The sequence below is a fragment of the Macrobrachium nipponense genome, chromosome 3, assembly GCF_015104395.2.
Source record: "Macrobrachium nipponense isolate FS-2020 chromosome 3, ASM1510439v2, whole genome shotgun sequence".
In the NCBI taxonomy this organism is placed as follows: domain Eukaryota; kingdom Metazoa; phylum Arthropoda; class Malacostraca; order Decapoda; family Palaemonidae; genus Macrobrachium; species Macrobrachium nipponense.
The window spans coordinates 53791856-53815454 of record NC_087202.1 but is presented as its reverse complement, the minus strand read 5'-3'; the positions used below and the strand labels follow the sequence as shown (position 1 = coordinate 53815454).

General features: G+C 35.4%; 1 long non-coding RNA gene across 1 annotated transcript in view; it reads right to left on the bottom strand.

Moving 5' to 3' along the window:
- The window catches only part of LOC135222199 (uncharacterized), a 253543-nt gene that overhangs the window by 6449 nt on the left and 223495 nt on the right, over positions 1-23599 (bottom strand). Inside the window, exon 4 of the long non-coding RNA XR_010316203.1 lies at positions 5429-5467. This is a non-coding gene — a long non-coding RNA (uncharacterized LOC135222199). The remainder of the gene's footprint in view (positions 1-5428; positions 5468-23599) is intronic.

The following is a 23599-nucleotide window of genomic DNA, read 5'->3' as shown; positions in this document are numbered from 1 at the left end:
TTCTTTATATAATATACATTACAGACAGGCAGGCGCTGTCTAGTATTCCCTTTACACATTACTTTAAGGTATATATGACTAGTTCTGATAATCTGGAGTGAGGAAATTTTATACAAACAAAGGGAGACTGGTATTACTTAGGTTCACGAGTAAAGTGATACATTCCCTTATATTCAGATCTACAATAAACTAAGAATTACTCTTTCTTAATGGTTAATAATCTTGAGGGCATTAGGAATATCGAGAATTTACCATCACTGGCAGACCTACAGTTCTTAAAAGACTTTAACTGGGGATAAAAAATCTTTGCCTCGAGATCGATTTTATTTAGAAATAATATTTGCCTCTGATAAACAGCAGGATAACTTTAGCGTACTACTGCACTGAAATATCTAAATTATTACGCACTTCTACAAACACCGACCAGACATTTGACAAATGAACATGCTAAACCATGAGCATGTGTATACTGAAGTATAAATGGGCTTCAGTGTATATTATTACCGATTTTATGTATGACGGAGAACCTGCATATAAAGATAAAATACCTTTCTATCTTGTTCAAGTGTACATCTTAAGAAATAAACTCCCTCTCCATTACGAAGAAAATTGCCCAAGAACATCATAGAGAAAGAGAAAATGAGAAGGTCAGCGCTTCAAGAATTATCATTTGATGTTGGTTAGTTTTCAGAAAAAGGAAAGATTTCCAAAGAATTCCGAAACCTTTTATTGTTCAACATAACATGTTTCCACAACGCCATATTAAAAGTGATGCTAAAAATGACTTCCTCTTCTCCCCCAGTTGTCGACATTTCAACATAATACCATTAAATGTGAAAAAGAAAAAAGAAAAAAATAATACTCAAGATTTCAAACAAAAGATAAGATAGAATTAGCACTTGACTTCATCTTTCTCGTTATTGTGTACAAGTGAACCTTAAAGAGCGACAGGGACATTTTCACGTTTGTCTCAGGTCTGGTTTTACACCACAAGGTAGTCTGTCACTTTCATTACAAAAAATCTCGAATGGTTCAGACCGGTCTTTTGACAACGACTTCCGTGCATTTATGGGACATTGCCACCCACAGAATAATACCTTTACTTTTAAAAGTATCAAAGAACTATTGCACAGCATTTGTCTAGTATAAATAACAAATTCTTATGGCAAATAAAGACTACGTAGTCTGATTGACCTTTTCAGTCAAAATACCTCCATATAGCTTTCAAGCTGATCTTCGGTATGGTATTCCTGTTGCCCTTTCCTTCATACAAAGAAGCAATTATTTCACTCGTCCATTCCTTCAGAAGTTACCCTTGAAGCGCTGCTTTCCTCACTTTACTAATAGTAATGTATTTAAATATGTACTACGCACCATCACGCACCGTTTGACTTGTCACTCAATCCATCAACTGCTCAACGACTTTCCCTTTTCATTAATAATATCTTCACTACATCCACAACATTCTTACATTCAGTTGAACCCGTTCTGTCTTCTGGATTTGCAAGACCTCCCCGCCCCCCTCAAGGATTTCATAGATGCAAAATGCTCTATTTGCCCTCTAGTTTCCTTTCTCTTTTCCCTATTCCTCTTTATCAGAGACAACATTTCTCTTCCCACTTTACAAATTCCAATAAGAATTCAGTTTCTTTGAATAAGTCCTGAGGGATTCAAATCTTTCACTTTTAAATTATCTTTAGAAATCGTATTCGAATGTATTGCCCACAGCTTTATAAGCCACGTCCACACGGTCGAGCTTTGCCCGACGAACTTTGTTCGATTTGACGTCAGAAGCAGGAAAAGTCAGAGCCTTATTTGCTGTTTCTCCGCTTCTGACGTCACATCGAACAAAAGTTCGTCGAGCACGTGTGGACATTCAAAGCGAGTATTTTGAGTTCACAATAAATAAAAATAAAATAAATGATTTTGAATAGTCTGAATAATTCTGAAGAATTTCTTGCTAAGTTTACCTCTGCGCATATGTTAAAGGCAATATGCCTTGAACTATCTCTTGCAGATTCAGAAAGCTTACCACTAACTCTGCTTTCTAATCTCCGTTCTCTCTTTTTCCATTATATTTTGTGGAAGGCTGCTCCACAACTTCGCTGAACTTTTGAGTTGTTCAATAATTATAATAAATAATAATAACGAACACACTATCATGTTCGGCGTCGAAATAAGTTTCGACCTCATATCAGAATGGAACCAAGAAAAGACGTCCCAACTGGCAGGGGATTCTTTTGTTAAAACAATGGGGTCTGATCTCTGCAGTCCTTGACCTGCTCTATCTATCATAATCTGGTCACATGAAAAGCTTTCATCTAATCTTAAATGTCCTTCAATTTACCTGTTTCCGTTGTTAGTTTAACACCACTTTATTTTTAAAAGTTATTGAATATTAATCTTTTCGGTCTCCTCTGAGGGCTACCCCTTAACTTCTGATACCTCTCTTTTCGCTGTAGCTAATGATGAATGCTTAATGCTAAGACGCACATGTCATTAATCTATTCCACGCTTTTGCCACACAGAACAGACTTTCGTGTCTCCGTTTACAAATTGTATGTGAGGTCACGAGCGCTCTTACAAAGGGTGAAAATATTTGTAAATCTGAATCAAGTCGTTTATAAATTATTCCATCCTCTTACAAACTTAATTGAATAGTAAAATATTAAAAGTACCCTCCTCCATATATATATATATATATATATATATATATATATATATATATATATGTGTGTGTGTGTGTGTGTGTGTGTGTGTGTGTGTGTGTGTGTGTGTGTGTGTGTATGTATGTGGTCCACTCATCACAGTTCACACTATATCCAGAGGAGGAAAATTCAAAACAGTAGTTATGCCATAAAAGTAAAATTGATAGTTTCAGTAATATTATTGTATAAATAAATTATCCGTACAACTAGCGTCTAATTCATGAAAATGATCACTTGTGTTTTTTCTAAACAGTGAAGAGCATAAAAAACGTCGTACATTCTATTTATCTCATAAAGTCTTGCAACTTATTATACATTTTATTGGACGCTCACCATTCATTACGATTAACAACTCAAGGATATAGCATTTCAAAACGAGAATGTAGAGCCCTTTGCAATTTTCTACAGTAAATAAGAGTAGGCTATAATATAGACTTTGCAGATCGAACGAATTGGGTATCATCGTACCTCGGGCAGCGCCAGGTAGGGGAGGAACCATCCTACCCCTCACCGAACACCCAAGCTCTAAATGGCAGAAAAACACGCTACTCTTAGTACTAATTTCCAGGGGGATTATAAAGTAGCTATGTCAAAGTTTAGGATAATCTTCTTGATTAATGTTACCTGGGTTTTGGCTCAAATTAGAAACCTCCTAATTGGAACTTGAGTGTTACGGCATGGGCGACTTATGGCTGACTTTAGCTTAAGTTGGAAACTATGACGTACTATTCGACTTCATTCTAAGTGAAGCACAATTGCAAACGTCTTTTTTTTATCATTATTAACGTTTACACTTACATAACTTATGTAAAAATATTGCAAAATAAAACATTTACCTTGATAGAAGTTTTTATGTATAACATTTGTCAAAATGAAAGGACATATGCTTTTCAGGTTGATTAAAAATAATTTTGTTTTTCTTGGTTTTATATATATGGGTCAAATCCACTGGATTTTTAACGTGGCAACCTGCCAGGGAAAACCTCAGGCACAGAAATACTTAGGTTCAAACTTCTTTTATGACTTGTGTGGGTCGAATGGTAGCATTTGAGAGACTGGGGTTCAATCCCAAAGTTATTTTGAAATATATATATATATATATATATATATATATATATTATATATATATTATATATATATATATATATATATATAAATTCTTATCAGAATAATGTTTTTTTCTCTTCAACTAATGATAAAGAAGTTAGCATGGCCGGATATCCGGATCAAAATGCCACCTGGCTAAAAACCATCTGCTATAAAATCTACTTATACGGTCCGATTTTGGCTGAATTCGGTCCAGTAGTTTCGCCGCTTATAGCGAACATACATATATACGTATATACATACATACATGGTCGGACCGTCAGCTTTTTATATTAGTTATATATAAATATGAGTCAATTATCTAAGCTTTTAGGTACTCATTCACACTTCTGGCCATCGGGCATCCTTGTGACCCACTTCCATTCGCAAGTAAGTTCTGTTGCTCACCGAAGCAGCTTCGTTGAACGGCCGTGGAAGCTTCAAGAAACGCGTTAGCGAGAGAAATATAGTCTGACAAACAATGGAGCTCCCATTCTCTCGAGGTACCAAAAAGCAATACGGACGAAACGCCCGGCGGTAGCCCCGAACACACGGCAAAAAAGTACTCCTGAATAAATCACAGACGGAGGCATAACAAAGGTTCTCATTTTCCCCTTGACCATATATTGTTTTTTCAAAGATGATTTACGGTTGCAAATAAGTATGGACGGATGGAAGGAGAGGTTCGCATGCCCGCCTTTTCTATTATCAAAGGATTGTCAGTTTTTATTACGCCCTCCAACCATAAGGCATCCGATGCCTACATGGCAGAGAAAACCAACACAACAATTCTGTCTGAAATGACATGACACATAATAAAAAGGATTTACGAGGATTTAAAATCCTTCTCTTCCCCTTTTAGATGTTTTTCGTTCAATTTCTTCTTCCAGGTGTACTGACGGCAGGAAAATTACGATTGAGCGTTGGATGTCTGCTGGTAAACTACTGGTCTAAAAAACTGTTTTCAGCTATTTTTGTATTTCTCAAAGAATTTCTCAGACGGGCAATGGTTGCCCTAATAAGTTAGGTTGGATAACGCGTGCAATGGTCGCCTGATCAGCTTGGGCAACGAAAAGAAAATATATCCTTAATAACAAATCGGATTCTTAAAATGACCCCAGGGGAAATTAAAGGGATTTAATTTAGCCAGACCACTGATAGAAAAAATTCTACGTAACATTATGTAATGTGCGATCACACATTTATTATATTTCTTGTGCGCGTAAAAACGGTATTCTACAGATATTGAACTCCACGGATGAAATTACAGTGGGAAAATCTGCTCACGGTGGAAATGTATGAAAACGTGAATGTCCTCCTGAGAATTTTTCTTTCATGTCAAGTCTTGTCACGGGCTTACTGAAAATCAAGGGCTTAGTGAAAATAAAAGGAGTTTTGGCAGGAAACCAAACCAAAACACAGACAAAACACATTGAAAGCAGAAAAAGAATAACGATGAGACAAAATGGGAAGAATATGAAAACGCCATGATTACAGCTGACAATGCTCATAACACAAAATGAGCACAACACACTTTATCAACGACTATGGAAATGTAAATTGTTTTATAATAAGGAAGCTTAGAACACCAATCATTAACCGGGTAAACACAATTTTCATTTGCTGCGTCTTACCTTCACTCGATAATTGTAGAAGGAGGCAGGCAACTATGGCTGTCGAAAGGTAAAGACAAAACACAATTAATAATAATATAATATAATAATAATAATAATAATAATAATAATAATAATAATAATCTACAGTTACATATTAAGTTGTATTACTATATAAAAGATAAAAAAACAAAGAATTTCCAACACCGTCCTCATCAGTGTTTACGTTAAAGTGCTTTAACGTAACCACTAATAAGGAACACCTATCTGGTGGTCGAAAGTCTGTTCTGCTCTTTTACGTAGAAACGTATTTTAATATAAATTTGTGGACCTTTATTCCACAACTGTTTTTCACGAGTTTGTGAATTTCTTAATATCACACTCCTCTGCATGAATCCTGGAGCTACTTCAGCCTCTTGTTTTTCCAGATTCCTTTTTAGGGATCTTGGGATCGTGCCTATAGTGTTCCTATGGTTATGGGTACAATTTCCACTGGCATATCCCATATCCTTCTTATTTCTATTTTCAGGTCTTCATACTTATCCATTTTTCCCATTTTCTTTCTCTTCAACTCTGGTGTCCCATGAGGGATGCAGCCCGGAAACCCACACTATAAATACCACCCAGTCGAATTGGAGGACTGTGATAGACAGAGAAATAATAATAATAATAATAATAATAATAATAATAATAATAATAATAATAATAATAATAATAATAATAATAATATCCCGGCGCCCAGGAACGATGTTAAAAAGTTGCTCCAAGGATCGTACAAGGAAGCTCAGAAAGAACTCACACGATATAATCAAGTCGAATAAATATTCCAGAAATTATACGAAAGGGCTTGACACATGCACACACGCACGCAACAAAAGCAGGTGATCGGGATTGAGGAAGACGACGGCTGGGCGTTGTTCCCAGAACACCTGTTGTAGTAGCTGTAGCAGAAGGTGTAAAAGGGCAGGAGATGGGAATGCGAGATAACCTTTTAAGCAGATGCGCTGGAGTGGAGAGGACGGAACTCAGACGGAGGAATAAGACTGACATTCAACAAAGAGAGAGTCCTCTCTCTCTCTCTCTCTCTCTCTCTCTCTCTCTCTCTCTCTCTCTCTCTCTACTATAATACTATATATATATATATATATATATATATATATATATATATATATATATATACATATATATGATATATATATATATATATATATATATATATATATATATAGCCATATACTTACACATACACAAATAAATATATATCCAAACCCATATATACATACATATGTATATAAATGTACGTACACACACACATATATATATACATATATATATATATATATATATATATGTATATATATAATATATATATATATATATATATATATATATATATATATATAAATATATATAGAGAGAGAGAGCGAGAGAGAGAGGAGAGAGAGGACTAACACCTGTCCTTTCTTAACATGCGCGGCTTCGCCTTTAGACTTTCCATACGATAACGAGATTGTAAAGCGATAAAAGCCTTTGACGTACGAGGGTATGACTCCAGCGTCTAACGCTAAAAATGAGAAGCGCTTAATATTCGCTCATAATCACGTCGGCCTCCCTCCTGCGTATGCTGCGACGCCGCTAGGAGATGAACGGACGAGATACGAAAAGTCTCGTAGGCCTATACATGCTTCAACTCTTGTGTTGTAAATAATAATAATACTAATAATAATATTATTAATAATGATAATTAAGAACGTAAAAACTATAAAGACTGTTGAAGTTTCAAACTTCTAAGAAATGTTTATTCTCAGGTCTAAAAAACAAAATAATTTATTTATAATATATAGATATATATCATAATAATATATATTATATATATATATATATATCTATATATATATATATATATATATATATATATATATATATATTTTATTATATATATATATATATATTGATATATATATATATATATGATATATATATAATATATATTTATATATATTCAATGAATATATATTTTATATATATATATATATATATATATTGATATTATATTATATCATATATATATAGATATATATATATATATATATATATATATATATATTATATTATATAGATATTATATATTTATGATTAGAGAGAGAGAGAGAGAGAGAGCGAGAGAGAGAGAGAGAGAGATAGGGGGAGAGAGAGAGGGAATTTCTCTAGACTGGCTGGAATAACAAAATACTAAAATCAGTTCGTTGAACTAAGGACTCCTTAAAGAGCAAGAGTCTGTGATGGCACAAATCCTGCTTAAACTTGAAACCAACAACAACACTTTGGGTCTAGAGGTTACAAGAAGGTGACCAGAGACAATTGCCAAGAATCGTGTCCAGTTCTAAGTCAAAATTAAAGGAAGGATGTTAAAATACAGAAAAAAACTAAAATAATATGGTTAAAATAAAAGTTTTTAAATTTTAACAGCATAAAGAAATAAAAAAAAAACATATAACTATAATATATACTACTGAAACAACAAATGACCATAAACAATAGGCAGTTTCGTGTCCAGTTCTAGGTCAAAATTAAAGGAAGGATGTTGAAATACTTGAAAAAATGAAAATAACATGGGTAAAATAAAAAGCTTTAAATTTCAAGAGCATAAAGAAACTTTAAAAAATCCATATATCTATAATATAACTGAAACAACATTCTTTACCACATACATAGCACAAATCACAGATCCAAAATCTGAAAAAGAAACGAAACTGAAAAGTCTTCGTTTCAACCCTGAGGCTGGACGCACCATATGTGGGGCCGCGTCCTAATCCATCGAAAAAAGCGCATAGTATTAAGTTCAGGCAGACCTTACTGAAGCCAGGTATGATTACAGGCGAGATAGCTACCTCCAAGCTATAGAGTTACAGGGGCGAATTGAAATCTTCAACGAATGTTTCTCATTACTGCTTCTTAGCTGGAGTGCAATGTGTTTTCCTTAGCGCTTAAAGCTTCACATAAAGGAAATCCTTAAATGATATGGTTTTTATGGACTTCACCGACGACTGTCTAAGATATTTCTAGATGCCAGGTCAAGTCATTCTTTTATAATCGTAGACGATTTTAAGCAACTTTCAATCCTCATTACCTTGAACTGAAACTCTCTCTCTCTCTCTCTCTCTCTCGCTCTCTCTTTCTCTCTCTCTTCTCTCTCTATATATATTATATATATACATATATTATATTATATATTATATATATATATATATATTGTTAAATTTTTGCGTACAGTTTCCAAGTACATCTTCATAAACAGAATTGTCTTCCAGATGTCTCCAGCTTAACCGCTGACATCTCAAGTGTATCTTTGATTACTTAAACACAGACGTTGCAAAAGACAGGGGTACTGTAATATACAAGTCTGTCTTGATCATTTATCAGTTTATTGCGCTTTGATAACATCTATCCATGCAACAATAAAACGAAGAGTCTGCTCCCCTGGAGAAGTATCATGCATACCATAAAAAAATGAAATAATTATGTTTCATGCTCATATAATTCCATACTAAAATATAGTAAAGAAACAATCTAACCACCCATCTACCTATAATGTGCATTAATTCATTTTTAAATTATCGAGAAAAGCTTCGAGGAACCAAGTAATGCAAAAAAAAGAAAAAAAAGGAACAAAGAAAATAAACCACGGTCGATGCCAGTAATGCTTTCATAAAAACGCTTTGAATGACGTTCATTATAGCTCACACTATGATTTCATTCGGACGTAGAATCCTTCAAGGTAAACTGTGGGGTTCAGCCTTCCCGTGTATAAAAGAGGATCTCACTTGGGAGAGGAGAGAGAGAGAGAGAGAGAGAGAGTGGATGGCTCGATTGACAGGGCAGGTTCTCGAAGACGCTGCTGTCCGTGAATTGTGCAATTACAGATATCCTTCAATTGTAAAAAATGTTTTTTTTTTTTCTACCTTAACTGACAATGTTACCATATGTGTAGGGCTGGGCCTTTGTATAACAAGGTGCCCTGTGGGTTATTAAGACCTGCGATGTTATACGCAAGTATCTGTTTGTATACTTCCCATCCTCATCGGAGTATCACTGATTGCGACGGTAATTTCTAAGTCAGTATGTTTTTTTTAACAATATATTTGCGAAACTACATCTCTTGAGTAGAGGCAAGAAGGCAGTTAAGAGAACTTGGTTCTAGGAGAGGAAGTAGAGTTCTGAGTTACAATGCATTTACAAAATCATAGGAGAGCAAAACTTAGCTCGGCATACTAACATACAGACAGACGAACATATGAGAGGAAGTCACGTAGTCGTCTGTGGGTTATAGGTCAACATGTTCTCAAGCGAAAGCACTGTGACCTGTTTTACACAATAATGGATTTGATTACCACAGGCAAATGCAAACCAGGGTGCTGATACAACACGCCAAGGCTTAGCTTGCATTCTTTTATTGGTTCCTATCACACTCCTTGCTATCTCGTCAGTGACCTCTTGGGTCATCGGCTTATTTATATATGGAATATATATTTTAAATGTAACACTTACATATGTATGTTCGGAAGAAGGGACGTGGATAAACCCACTTATTTCACATCAATGTTGGTGGGCAGAGGGAGAAAGACTGAAAAGAATGAGTTTATACAAGAAAAATGGTCAAACAACTTTAATTTTACCCTAACACACATAGTAATCATTTGTCCACTTACAATACAACAAGCCGAGACATGCCAATCCAGTATTCTTTTAGCTTTCTTATTTACTGATTTACAATCAAACTGAGCTTACATGCACTAACACCCACACATTTACATAAGCACATACAAACGCACACATACATATATATGTACTTGTATATATATATATGTATATATATATGTATATATATATACATATATATATATATATATATATATATATACATATATATATACATGCCAATCCAGTATTCTTTTAGCTTTCTTATTTACTGATTTACAATCAAACTGAGCTACATGCACTAACACCCACAAATTTACATAAGCACATACAAACGCACACATACATATATATGTACTTGATATATATATATATATATATATATATATATATATATATATATATATATGTATATATATATATATATATATATATATATATACATATATACATATATATATACATATATATATATATATATATATCACACACACACACATATATATATATATATATAATATATATATATATATATATATATATATATATATATATAATATATATATGTGTGTGTGTGTGTGTGTGTGTGTGTGTGTGTGTGTGTGTGAAAAATCGTCCAGAAAACTCGCACTATATGGGAAAAACTTGCTCCATCAACATAACACCATTTGAATCATATTAGAAACATCAGTTGAGATTATCATCAACGAACTTTTATGAGCACTGTAATTCACAAGTCGGGCGCTTCAGGACCCCTTCTAAGAGGGTATTTATTATTAAGTTGAATCCTGAGCCATGGAAAGGATATCACGAAGATAAGTCCTTTATATAGCTCACCCTAAAGGACAATTAGATTTCATTTCCTCAAGGATCACCTGTTTCCTGATTGATACCATATCCGTAAACCTGTCCATTAAATCCCTTTCGTGTGCAGTGCCCTCGGAGAAGTTGCTTTGTAATGAATTATACCACGCTTACAATTTATATGGCAGCCATCACCTTCATTTTGTAATGTTACCTGCTATCAGGGAAATTCAAGAGATAACAAACACAAGTGTCATTGCAACATGCACACTACAACTCTAAATCGAACACAAAGTGCGTGAAACTTTCACTACAATAGCTGTTTCGTGCACCTACATAGGAGGCTCATTGGCAGCCTGTCGAACGCCTGTTTTACATAGAGCGCCATCTTACACACACATACACTCTCTCTCTCTCTTTCTCTCTCTCTCTCTCTCTCTCTCTCACACACACACACCCACACCCCGCACACACACACACACCCACACACACACACACACACACACACACACATATATATATAATATATATATATATATATATATATATAGATATATATATATATGTATATGTATGGTGTAATATGTATGTATGATGTTATTAGTATCATATATACGTATATATATGTGCGTGTGTGCGAGTTTACACTTTAATCTATACATATTTTCTCAACTGAGAACCGTTTCTCCTTTCAAGCGGTTGACAGCATAGAAAGAAGACGGCGACTGTGTAGAATTCCTCTTGTGATAGATCAATGAATACAGCGTACGAAAAACGAAGGGAGGAAACAGCATGATGCAGTGGTGGGGTGATTCACAGACAAGGCCAATTTAATTGTCATCTCGAAATCTACAGGTAAATTTATGGTGATACTTGTCTATTTCCTCTCACATATCAGACTAGTGATGTAGGTCGGCTCTCTCTTAGTAGTTTGCGTCACTGACATTTCAGGAATTCTTATTTATTGGACAATTTTAGAAACTACTTAACATGAAGAATACCTGTTCAGTACTCATGTCTTCAAAGAAGTGGGTGGCTCATGACCTTTTTGTCCTCATCTATGACAAGAATACTAACAAAAAGACAAATAAATCAAAGTGTTCGATGTTAAAGCTTAATCATTCTAACACCTCAGGTGAATAACAACATGAATATTTACTTTATCTCTCCTTTCATTCAGTTATTAGTTTATAATAACCAAGTGTTTCACCTTCCAACCTCTTCCTGAAAAAAAACAAGTAACTAATTACATAGACAAAGCGTCTATATATAATAATTTTGATAATTACCCCTTTCTTATATCTGTCGTGAAGCTCAATTAGAAAGATTTCCTCCGCCACTCGTGCAGCCTAGTAACACCCACCAGGCCATCTCGTCCTACATTTGTTTTGTTGATTCTGCTTAAATTGCACGATCTCGTAACTATTTTGCTTTCATTTTCTAATCTTTTGAACAAACCCCCCCCCCCCTTCTCTCTCTCTCTCTCTCCTCTCTCTCTCTCTCTCCGGTTTTTTCTCATTCTGACATTTTGATATTCTTCTATCTTTTAAGAAGATTGCTTATCACGTTCTTGGAAAGTCAAGCTCAAATTTTTTTTCATTTCAGTCTTAATTTGTTTTTTGTTTCTTTTCTTCAGGCCAGAAGTATGCAAGACATTGGGGTGTCCAAACAAAAGGCTTACAAATACATAAACTTGAAAACAACCTATAGAGACGAGTTCTGTTATATCACTCATATCTAACAATATCTGAATCAACTTGCTTCACAAATCGGACTACATTGATTTGACAAAAAGAAAGAAAGAAAAAAAAAGCTCCGCAGATATCATATATCTGACAAAAGATGAACAAGAGAGTTCCGGAAATCGCATAACATCTGACAAAAAGAAAGAAAATGCGCGGTAGGAATAACAAGTACGAATATACGAGTACACATAGTCTCGTACTAATGACAAAACTTCAAATAAATTCAAAAGTCGCATCACTGACAAAAGTCGAGAACGAACATCGTAAATCTCAAAAAACTGACAAAACATCAAAGATCGAGATTGGTAAATAACATGCAAATGACAAAACATGGATGAACGAGGTTCACAAATCCCGTATAAATGGGAGAACATGAATGAATAAGCTTGTAAATCGTAAACAACTGACAAAACAACAGAGAACGAGAGTCACACATCACATTCAATTGGCAAAACATGAATGAGCAAGCTTCATTTACCGCGACTCTCCAGCAAATGGCAGTACAAAAGAGTCTAGAGGCCACACTGAGCATTCGAGAACTTCACTATTCTACCGAAAAGGAATTTTCTCACACTGAATGTGGTCAATCTCATAGCAGTATCGTCACTAAGGACAAACGCAACGAGAGGTTTTTCCATTATACATTATGACCACGCGGCTTTATGTTAAAAGAAAATGTAACAACAAAAGCATGTGGTTAAAGATGATCAATAGTAGTTGTCTATTATTTTAGATTAAATAAGGGTAGTCTCGAAGATTTAATTACAAGTGCAATGTTAGTTTAACGGTTTAAGTTAAGTATATCTTAGTTTTACCAGACCACTGAGGTGATTAACAGCGATCCTAGGGCTGGCCCGAAATATTATATATGTTTACGTGGCTAAGAACCAATTGGTTTCTTAGCAACGGGATCTACAGCTCATTGTGGGATCCGAACCACATTGTATCGAGAAGTACATTTCTAATCACCAAAAATAAATTCCACTGATTCCACGTTGGCAGAGCAGAGAATCGAACACAGACTACCGAATCGGTAGGCGAGCACGTAAACTACTCGTCCAACGTTGCAATGCTGAATTAATGAGACTTCACAACAAAAGTAATCTTCGAAATTATAAGACATTTTTACTCTACAACGCAAACAGGGCGACGCATAATTCGGGCAAGTGGATCCTTCTGGAAGGTTCCTGAATTTAAAGTTATGTGTTTTAAGCGAATAGCTCAAACACTCGTTGTCCAATAGAATTTAATAAGCTCGTGTAACTCATTTTCATAACCAAACAAAATGACTCAAGCGCCGAGGCATGTCTAGCGCCTGTGATGCAAAATGACCGCTGTAAAACAATACTTTATTCGTCAAAGGGACAAGTTCATTACGCCGCTGGTCCGCTCATAAGAGGAAAGATGCGTTGGGATTTGTCGAAACGTGGATGAGGAACGACATTTCATGCCAGAGGACGATGGTATGTAAGTCTCACGAAACTCTGGTCATCTTTCTGCGGAGTGGACATCGAGCTACCAGTTTTAATCCTTACATCACTGATTCTCGAACTGAATGCCTATGGGTGCCGCAAGATTGTCAGGAATTTTGTCTTGGCTAGATCATCTCAATGAACAATTGTAAAAAAAAAAAAAAAAAAAAAAAAACTGCAGAAGTCGTCATATAGTAATTATTATCAACGTGTCTGCTCTAATATATTAAAACACACACACACGCTATATATATATATATATATATATATATATATATATATATATATATATATATGTGTGTGTGTGTGTGTGTGTGTGTGTGTGTGTATGTATTCATGCGATATGGCGGTATGGTGCAGAAGAAGGGGTGCCACGCCAATGATTACATTAGTTAGGGCGCCATCACTAAAAATGATTGAGAACCACTGCCATGCATAAACTTCCTATCTAGTTCCGGAAGGACGAGATCTTCTGGAGGTAAGGCCTCCATAAGAAATATTCGGATAATTTAAAAAATGAATAACTTACTAAATACACTTCCTAAACTATAGAGGTCGATATAATACGATAAATTACAGAGTAAATAATAATAACGACAAAGAATTAAAATAATGTCGGACTACAAATTTATCCATAAATATTCGTCGAACGTAGACGTCGAACATATGCAAAAGAAAGTCTTCAGTTATCAGGCAAATCACACAGAAAGTAAAAAAAAAAAAAAAAAAAAAAAAAAAAAAAAAAATAATAGAAGAGAGAGAGAGAGAGAGAGAGAGAGAGAGAGAGAGAGAGAGAGAGAGAGAGAGAGAGAATATCTAATTAGTTGTGTCTTCTTATTGATTATACAAAAGAAATGAGCCCGAAAATAAACCGCAATTTCAACTTCTTATTTACTGATTAAAGTAAATATTAATATTCACAAGTTACAGTCAAGAACATCTGACCTTATTCCAGAGATACGTCTTCTCAACTTGAAAGTTTTCCTTCGTTCAAAGAAGTATCTGTCTAATACCGTGATTTGGAAAAGCAAATATTTGAGTAAAAAAGACATCATATCTCTTTGAAAGATCAAGTACCTGGAAAAATAATAAATTACATTCTCTTCCATTCCGGACATGACTTTAGTATTTGCACAAGAGGAAAAATGTTAAGAGACGTGACTTGCAGATATTAATGGTCAAGATTGTGTAACCGGAAAATTTGATGCAGACTGAACTAAGACTTATTCATTATGACACTCAAATCAAGAGTAGATGTGCGTAGATAACGACTTCATTTCTTAATTATTTTACTCCTCGCATAAGACTTTTATCTGCTAAATAAGCGGTGAAATAAGGTATATCATTTAATAATATGTTACGTATAGGTACCTCCAATTAAGTATTTCTGTGTAATTTTCCTGTAACTGTAGACATACGAGTTAAATTGATAATTAACTGTGAATTGCGTCTATCTCTGAACAAATTTAACGCTATTAGGCTATTATTCGCGATATTGTTAATGTCATCACCAGTGGTGTTCCGGATAAATCAGAATATTATTATCATCATTACTAATTCACTTATACATCCATATGAATCAACCTGAAATGGTCATTACACTTAAAGGTAAACTTTCTTAAACAAAGTGAGACAAAAAGAATAAAGCGGACTACATTATAAAAATAAAAATTAGCTGAATAATTCAAAGTTCCTGGATACTGCTGCAACCTGAACCAGTTAACGATAAACCACACACAGTATCCCAAACAAGTGAGATTAAAAAAAATAGCATACTGAATTTCTTTCCACTTCAAATTCCTTAACATCATCACCATGCTACAACGTATCAATCACGTTCGTGATGATGGCCAGTTCTTGGTATCTGATAGGATAACCTACTTTGCAAATACACTGATATCGCCAATTCCTTCCATGAATGGGGTGATTCATCGCCCAGGAATTCCATCAGCTGATGGTAGCAATGCCCTTGAATGTCTTCATTCACATTTCGGTTCAGAGAAGGTAGTCAGTAGCGTTCCCTACGAAACATCAAGTTCCTCGCCTCAGATACACAATTTATGTCTTAAAGAAATTCTTTATAGGAAGACGGTGAAGAAAGAAAGATAGAGTAACAAATAAAGAGCAAATCTGGGATCAAAAGAAAGAAACGGAGAATGGCAAGTAACAGAGGACGTTCGTGTAAGAGCCGTGAGTAACCCCGGTAGAAAAAAAAATAAATAAAACGGGAAGAGCTACAGACAGAAAGAAAGGGAAAAGGAAGACAAACACTTGAAAACTGTCCCAAATCCGCTACTTCCTCCCTCAAGAGCGAAATCCAGTTAGGCGCTCAATTAAGAAAGAATGTCCCCCTAAATCTTGCTGTCCAATTGGCCGTGATGTTTCAATGAAATGGCTCCTTTCATGTCTCGGCACTTCCCAAGCTCCAGAATACCTCACAGAGCATCCCCCTACGATTCCCCACTCTCACCCCCATCCACTACACAAGGACAGACGCACGGACAAATATGCTAATACAGAAAGACAGATAGATGTGAAAACACTTATGGTAGGCGGTAAGTATGGCTTCTTCATTCATAATTGTTATCTTTAAACATATTAGGAGTTATGCTGACTCTCGCTCTCTCCCATTACACACACACACATACACACACGCCAGCATGCACACCCACAGCGACACACACACACATATAGATATATATTATATTTATAAATGTGTGTTTTTTTACTAATATACTATGGAATACACTGGCAATGTTGCTGGTAAGCTTTAATTTAAAATGCAAAACAATGACCTCAAAAAAGATCATCTAAGTGCACCACAAGATAATGCAAAGGGCTAGATTATTATGTTAAGTGTCTTTGCGTAATATAGGAAAATAACCTCCATTCGAATCTGCGAGATTTCCGTTATCACAAAGGCTGACTGTCGTGATTACAAATGTAATGTAGGTAGGTATGTGGAAAGTTCAAAGTTACAAATGTAATGCAGGTATGTTCCTTAAGCTTCGCCATACAGACGGAAGCAGGCAGACGCAGTCGCATTATGATATCATTATCAAATTTGCCCTGGCAGTGGTTAATATAAACAATGATCATAAGCTCTCTGTGGGACTGTTTGAAAGGAATATATGTTGTGGGAATTTTCTGCACAAGAGTCACAGACTTAATTCGACATATCCTGGTTGAACGAGACAGTGCTGCCTGCTTTCATTTTCTTTCAACTAATCCTGTGGTGGGAATGGCAATTAATTAATCAAAGATATGGTTAATTAACAGAACACATATTAACAGCAGCAGTATTAGTAATATTAGCAGTGACGAATTAACTCACTCAGCTGACCTTGCACTGCGACCTTATTAGTGAAGGTCCTGGCCCAAGACCTTTGCGCACGAAGCTCGGCATAGTTGTCGCTCCATTCATAAACTCGAGATTCGTCACCATCGCACAATATGGGAAGGCATATGCGCTTGCACGAGCTATTTAAGATATTTGGTAACTAGAATGAGCGGTCGTTCATTAAGAGAAGAGAGAGAGAGAGAGAGAGAGAGAGAGAGAGAGAGAGAGAGAGAGAGAGCTCTCCATGATTAAGAATTATGGACACATACTACACACTCACACGCATATGTATGTTTTTATATATATATATATATATATATATATATATATATATATATATATATATTATATATATATATATATATATATATATATATATAGTATGTATGTATGTATATGTATATATATATATCGTATATGAATAATTAGCACATCACCGTGATTCATATAAATTATTCGAGCTACAAATGTCCGTTAATATCTAATTCGCTCTACTCCTCGGAAATGATATATTTTCATATATGTAAACGAAGGGGAATTTTTTAGCTGATAATAATTTCGTCCCCTCGTGGGTTCGAACCACCGTCCAGCGGACAGAGACGAAATCAAGACTTCAGTTCCGAGGTAGAGCGAATTAGATGTTAAAGGAAATTTGTGGCTCTAATAATATACGTATATATATAAATATATATATATAGTATATATATACATATATTACCATACACCACCTTCCCATTCAAAGGTGTAGCCACATGTATTAGCATTCAAGTTCTAGAAAAGTCTTTAAGGATGAAGTTGCTTGATCATAAACCTTTTCCATCTTGCTTGTGATCAATTATAGTTGACTAGCTATCAGGTACCAATTTCACTGCTTTGGTCAAGAGCGCCAAGAAGAATTTTTAATGGAAGTTGTCCATCTACCTGTGCTCACTTAGGATTTAAGTCTGGGTTATCTCTGCTGTTGAGAGAGAGAGGAGAGAGAGAGAGAGAGAGAGAGTATACAAGCTCACAAACGTACCGAGAGAGGCGTGCAGGGAGAGTAAAAAGATTAAATTTCTGTTTGAGAGATTCACTGTACAAATAATGAAAGTAAACTGCTCAAATGAATCCAATCAAATTAAGAGCCAAAATAAAACATGGTGTAAGTACGCAACTGTTTGTAAAATTGCACGAAGGTAAATGTACGTCTGTTGGGAAAATGAATTCTGTTAGTAGGCAGGAAAAGAATGAAATAAAGGAAATAAAACAAAGCCCCATCATGATGAAAGTCATGTGATGTAACTGTCGTGTCTCCGAGGACAACTACGTGTTCTCTCTTCAGCTACGATTTGCCAGGTTTTCTTATCTTTATTTATCCGTCCATTTTCGCATTTTACTACTTGTTAAATAAAAGCATATTAATGCTTTTATGTAACTAGTGAAACGTCTGTTTTCCTAATCTATCTGTTTATTCACCTACGCACTGCTCTCGTTTTCGTTTATCGCTCCACGGGTGGTCATTTTGCTATCACAATTTACAGTTTACTACCTTTCACGTGAGAGGCATTCTGACAAAAGAGCCTCTTATCTAATATATCTTTCCACGCTATGAAGCAAAATAGATAAAACTTGACGGAAAGCCAAAATTTTGCCAACAAATCTGAATAAAAAGGCTCCAAATGCGCTTGTGCACACCTGCTCCCTCGCCTCGTGAAAACTAGAGTTACGGTCCTAATAAATAAGGATGTAAAGCTCTCTCTCTCTCTCTCTCTCTCTCTCTCTCTCTCTCTCTCTCTCTCTCTCTCTCCATCTTCCTCCTGTAGCACTTCGTTATCGAGCTCTGACGTTCACACATAATGTATGCCTTCTCTCTTGTCTGTCTGTTTGTCTGTCTAATGGGCCAGCACAGCGCTGCTGATAATTTCTTGAATACTGTTACAAAACTTTGCAACAATAGTCGTAACTCTGACAGCATTTTCCGATCATTTGCAACGTCTTGCAACAGTCTGTGCACTAAAGGGGAGCCAAAAATTATTGTATCTCTCTCTCTCTCTCTCTCTCTCTCTCTCTCTCTCTCTCACACACACACACACACAGAATACTAAAGGTGGTGCAGAGAATTATGGCGTTTCTCTCTCTATATTCCTTCTTCTTCTTCTTCTTCTTCTTCTTCTTTTCTTCTTCGTCGTCGTCGTCGTCGTCGTCTTCTTCTTCTTCTTCTTCTTCTTCATACTTCCAAAGCCTTGAGATGATATATATTAAAGAGAAATGTTTACTTTAGCACGAAAAAAAATCATGGAGATTCATTATCAAAAAGGTAGTTCTTTAAACTTTCCTTTCTTACTCAGCAACCTTCAGGGTGAACGCCATTTGGATGTTACACCGCACACGAGGTTATAAGCGTGATTTCCAACAAAAATAATAATAATAAAAATAAAAGTGTCTAAGATGCGCTTCTTGGCCATAATTTCAATATTCTTCTTTCAGTCCTTGTGTAACATAGAAATATAGTTTAAAAATGAAACGCGCCTATTTTTCTTTTGTAGCGGAGACCCGGAACAAAACTGCCAGACATTTAACGAAGTAGAGTAAATATTGTAAAGTGTAATTGTAAACTTACGTCAAAGGACAGCAAATGAAAATATGTTGATTTCTTTACCCATACATTTCTTTTATCCGGTATGGTATTTCTACAAGGAATACCAAATAAACAGAACACGTTAATTTACGCAAATACATACGAAACTCCAGCAAAAATAAAAATAAAAATAAAAAAGCATTGAAGATACCAGTCTGACTTGGCAAGGGCCCTCGGATAATGATAATTGAAGTTTCATTTTTACAAGGGATACCAAATAAACAGAACACGTTAATTTACACAGATACATACACAAACACGAAACCCCAGCAAAAATAAAAAGAAAAAAACCCATACAAGATACTAGTCTGACCAGGCAAGGGGACCCCCGGATAATAATGATTATAATTCACAGGTTTAATTTACGATTCACCCTCTGATTCGGTAATTAAGAGTAGGATGATGAACCCCCAAATGAATGGGCTAGATTTGTAATCATGAGGCATTCTTAATGGCGTTCAATTAGGAGGCGCTGCTCCATCCTACAATTTGGTGCATATTGCTGAACACCCTCTCAAAGAGAGAGAGAGAGAGAGAGAGAGAGAGAGAGAGAGAGAGAGAGAGAGGCAATCTTGAAGAAGTTACCTATAAGCCCCTAAGGGTACACCCATAGACATGTACACACACACACACACACACACACATATATATATATATTATATATATATATATAGATATATATATATATATATATATATATATATATATGTATATATATGAATATCTGAATTTAAAATATACCTCTTGTACCTGCCATCCTAAGCAGTGAATAAGGTGCTTGGTGGGGTAAAAAAACGAGGCATGAGGCTAGCAACGTCAACCAAATAAACTTAAAGGGAACAGGAATGCCAACCGCTTCTGGCACAATAAAAGGAATGATATATAATATATATATATATATATATATATATATATATATATATATATATATATATATATATATATATATATATATATATATATATCCAGATCGAGGGCAGCAATTCAGAAGCAGAAACACAGTATCCATTTATTCCAAGCTTTCATGTTTTTATCAGTTTCCTTCGCCCGCTTTTTAAATTAAAGCCTTGTATATAGCTCTTTTAATCTTATATTGATATGTTGTTATTTTACTGGTTGTAGATATCCCTGATGATTGATTGTGAATCAAGAAAACTTGGAATAAATGGATACTGTGTCTTCTGCTTCTGAATTTCTGCCCTTGATTTGGATGTGAATGTGATGTGCGCTGGTTTTATATATATATATATATATATAATATATACATATATATATATATATATATATATATATATAAAGTAAGATCCAAGATGAAATATTGTTATAAAACTTTTTATATACTGCAATATGTAAAAGCTAATCATCAAACCATTTAATATATTATACGATTATGTCACCGTATATTTTGAAGGGGTTGATACTTTGAGATATATATATATATATATATATATATATATATATATATATATATATATATATATATATATATATGTGTGTTGTGTGTGTGTGTGTGTGTGTGTGTGTGTGTGTGTGTGTGTGTGGGTGTGTGCTCGCATGAGCGGATGCTTCAAGAATAGACAACATTATCTGGATGACTTTGGATAAAAAAATCCTTTATGTCACTTCTCCAGATTATAATTTTTTTTTTTGGCACTTATGAACGATGGAGCGTTGAGGACTTGTCATCATTCAAAATGCTTCCCTTCCAAAACTCATACAGATATTTATGAGTCTTGAAGAATGATAAAACGGGAAACTATCAGAATCCTGTAAATCCGAAACCGATTCTTATCTAGTGTCGCTCACAGTAGGTATGATCATCATTTTGAGTAATATGTTAATTTCTGCAAACAGTATTCACCCTAAAATTCATCTCCTCTGTGGATGTTATCAATGTTCATAAATCGTCCTGTGCACCATCAACGCTGCTATATACCACAATAACTGCTGTTGTTGTTCGTATTATTAATCACCCTACATTAACGGGCTGAAGCCAAGACCGCGTCCAAAATGAAGCCTGAGAGTGACAGGGTCCCGAAAAAACATTTTTTCCATGACGGGAACGATGTTGCACTGCAGTCTGCCATTTATATCAGTTAAGAGCGCGAACGGATAAATGGTGCCCTGAGAAGATGAAGAAACATTGTGCGCAATATGTTATCAGCACAAGCAATTGCTGATGATAACGATATCATTGCACCTCTTTATCTTCACTTGAACAGAAATTTGCATTGTTTGCTCAGGCGCAACATTTATTTTTTCAAATAGACTTATATCCAGAAGAGAATTGTGCCCCGTCCTGCATAAACAAACGTTTTGGCGCTGAACAAGACTCCAAAAAGCTGAAGGCCCCAAATAACAACGTCATTGTGAAAGCATTCAAATGCTATCATAATAAACTAAAATGAAAAAAAAATGAACAGTATAATATATACATGCAAACATGTACACATTCATAAACAAAACTCATGCAAGAAGAATTTATAATGTAAACGGTGCTTATAAAAATACACCCGGTGGCTGTGAAAGCATTTTAATGTCAGTATAATAATATCAATCACACGAGATGAGGCCTGACATATAAAGACGAGCACGTACGCAACCACAAAAGAAAACTGTTCTCGAGAAGAAAATTTATTGTCTCCCAAAACAGGAATGCGACTTCATCTTACCGAACAAAAATAGGACTGACATATTGCCCGCAGCTCACCGCGTTGTCGAAGGAGAGAGAGAGAGAGAGAGAGAGAGAGAGAGAGAGAGAGAGAGAGAGAACACAAGTCCTATCCTAACTACATCTCTATTATCATAATTACGGCTTTGGCCATACACAGTCCCAGCTCTACCACCGCACTCCCCCATCTCTCTCTCTCTCTCTTTCTCCCTGTCTTCTGTCTTTCCATCTTCCATACCCTCTCCTCTCTTTCTTGCCGCCCTATTTTTACTGGACTGATGTCAGGGTTAGGAGATAGGGAGAACGATCATCGCCCTGTTATATTACAAGACATGGCAGCAGAGATTGATTGCTTATCAGATAAGGAAATGCTTATAAGAGAGAGAGAGAGAGAGAAAGATAGAGAGAGAGAGAGAGCACAAGGTAGGGAAAATCATAGACAGAATATATATTTTTTCCACAGTGCTGCAATAATTGTCCAAGATGAGCTAGATCTTACCAGTGCAACTAGGTTATGCTTAGATGATTCCAGCCAAGAACCCAGAGACACGTAGAGGAACGAACTGCCAAACTCGACCCACAAAACAAAACTTTTCGATTTGGTAAATCACAATCTTGTGGTCAGCAGGTCCTCTTCTATACCGCGATCCCTCGTTAATTTTTCTCCCTTATGTAGCATCTGCGCTCAATGCGCCTCTGGGAGTTCGTCTTTCTTTGCCCAAAACCTTTAAATCACCACAATAAGGATACCTTCGATGGTAGCTTTTGAGGGCGCAGGCCCTTACCGAAATATTTATGACAGGACGGTGAGAAAGTGTTATGGTAATTATAAGTAAGTGTTTGAG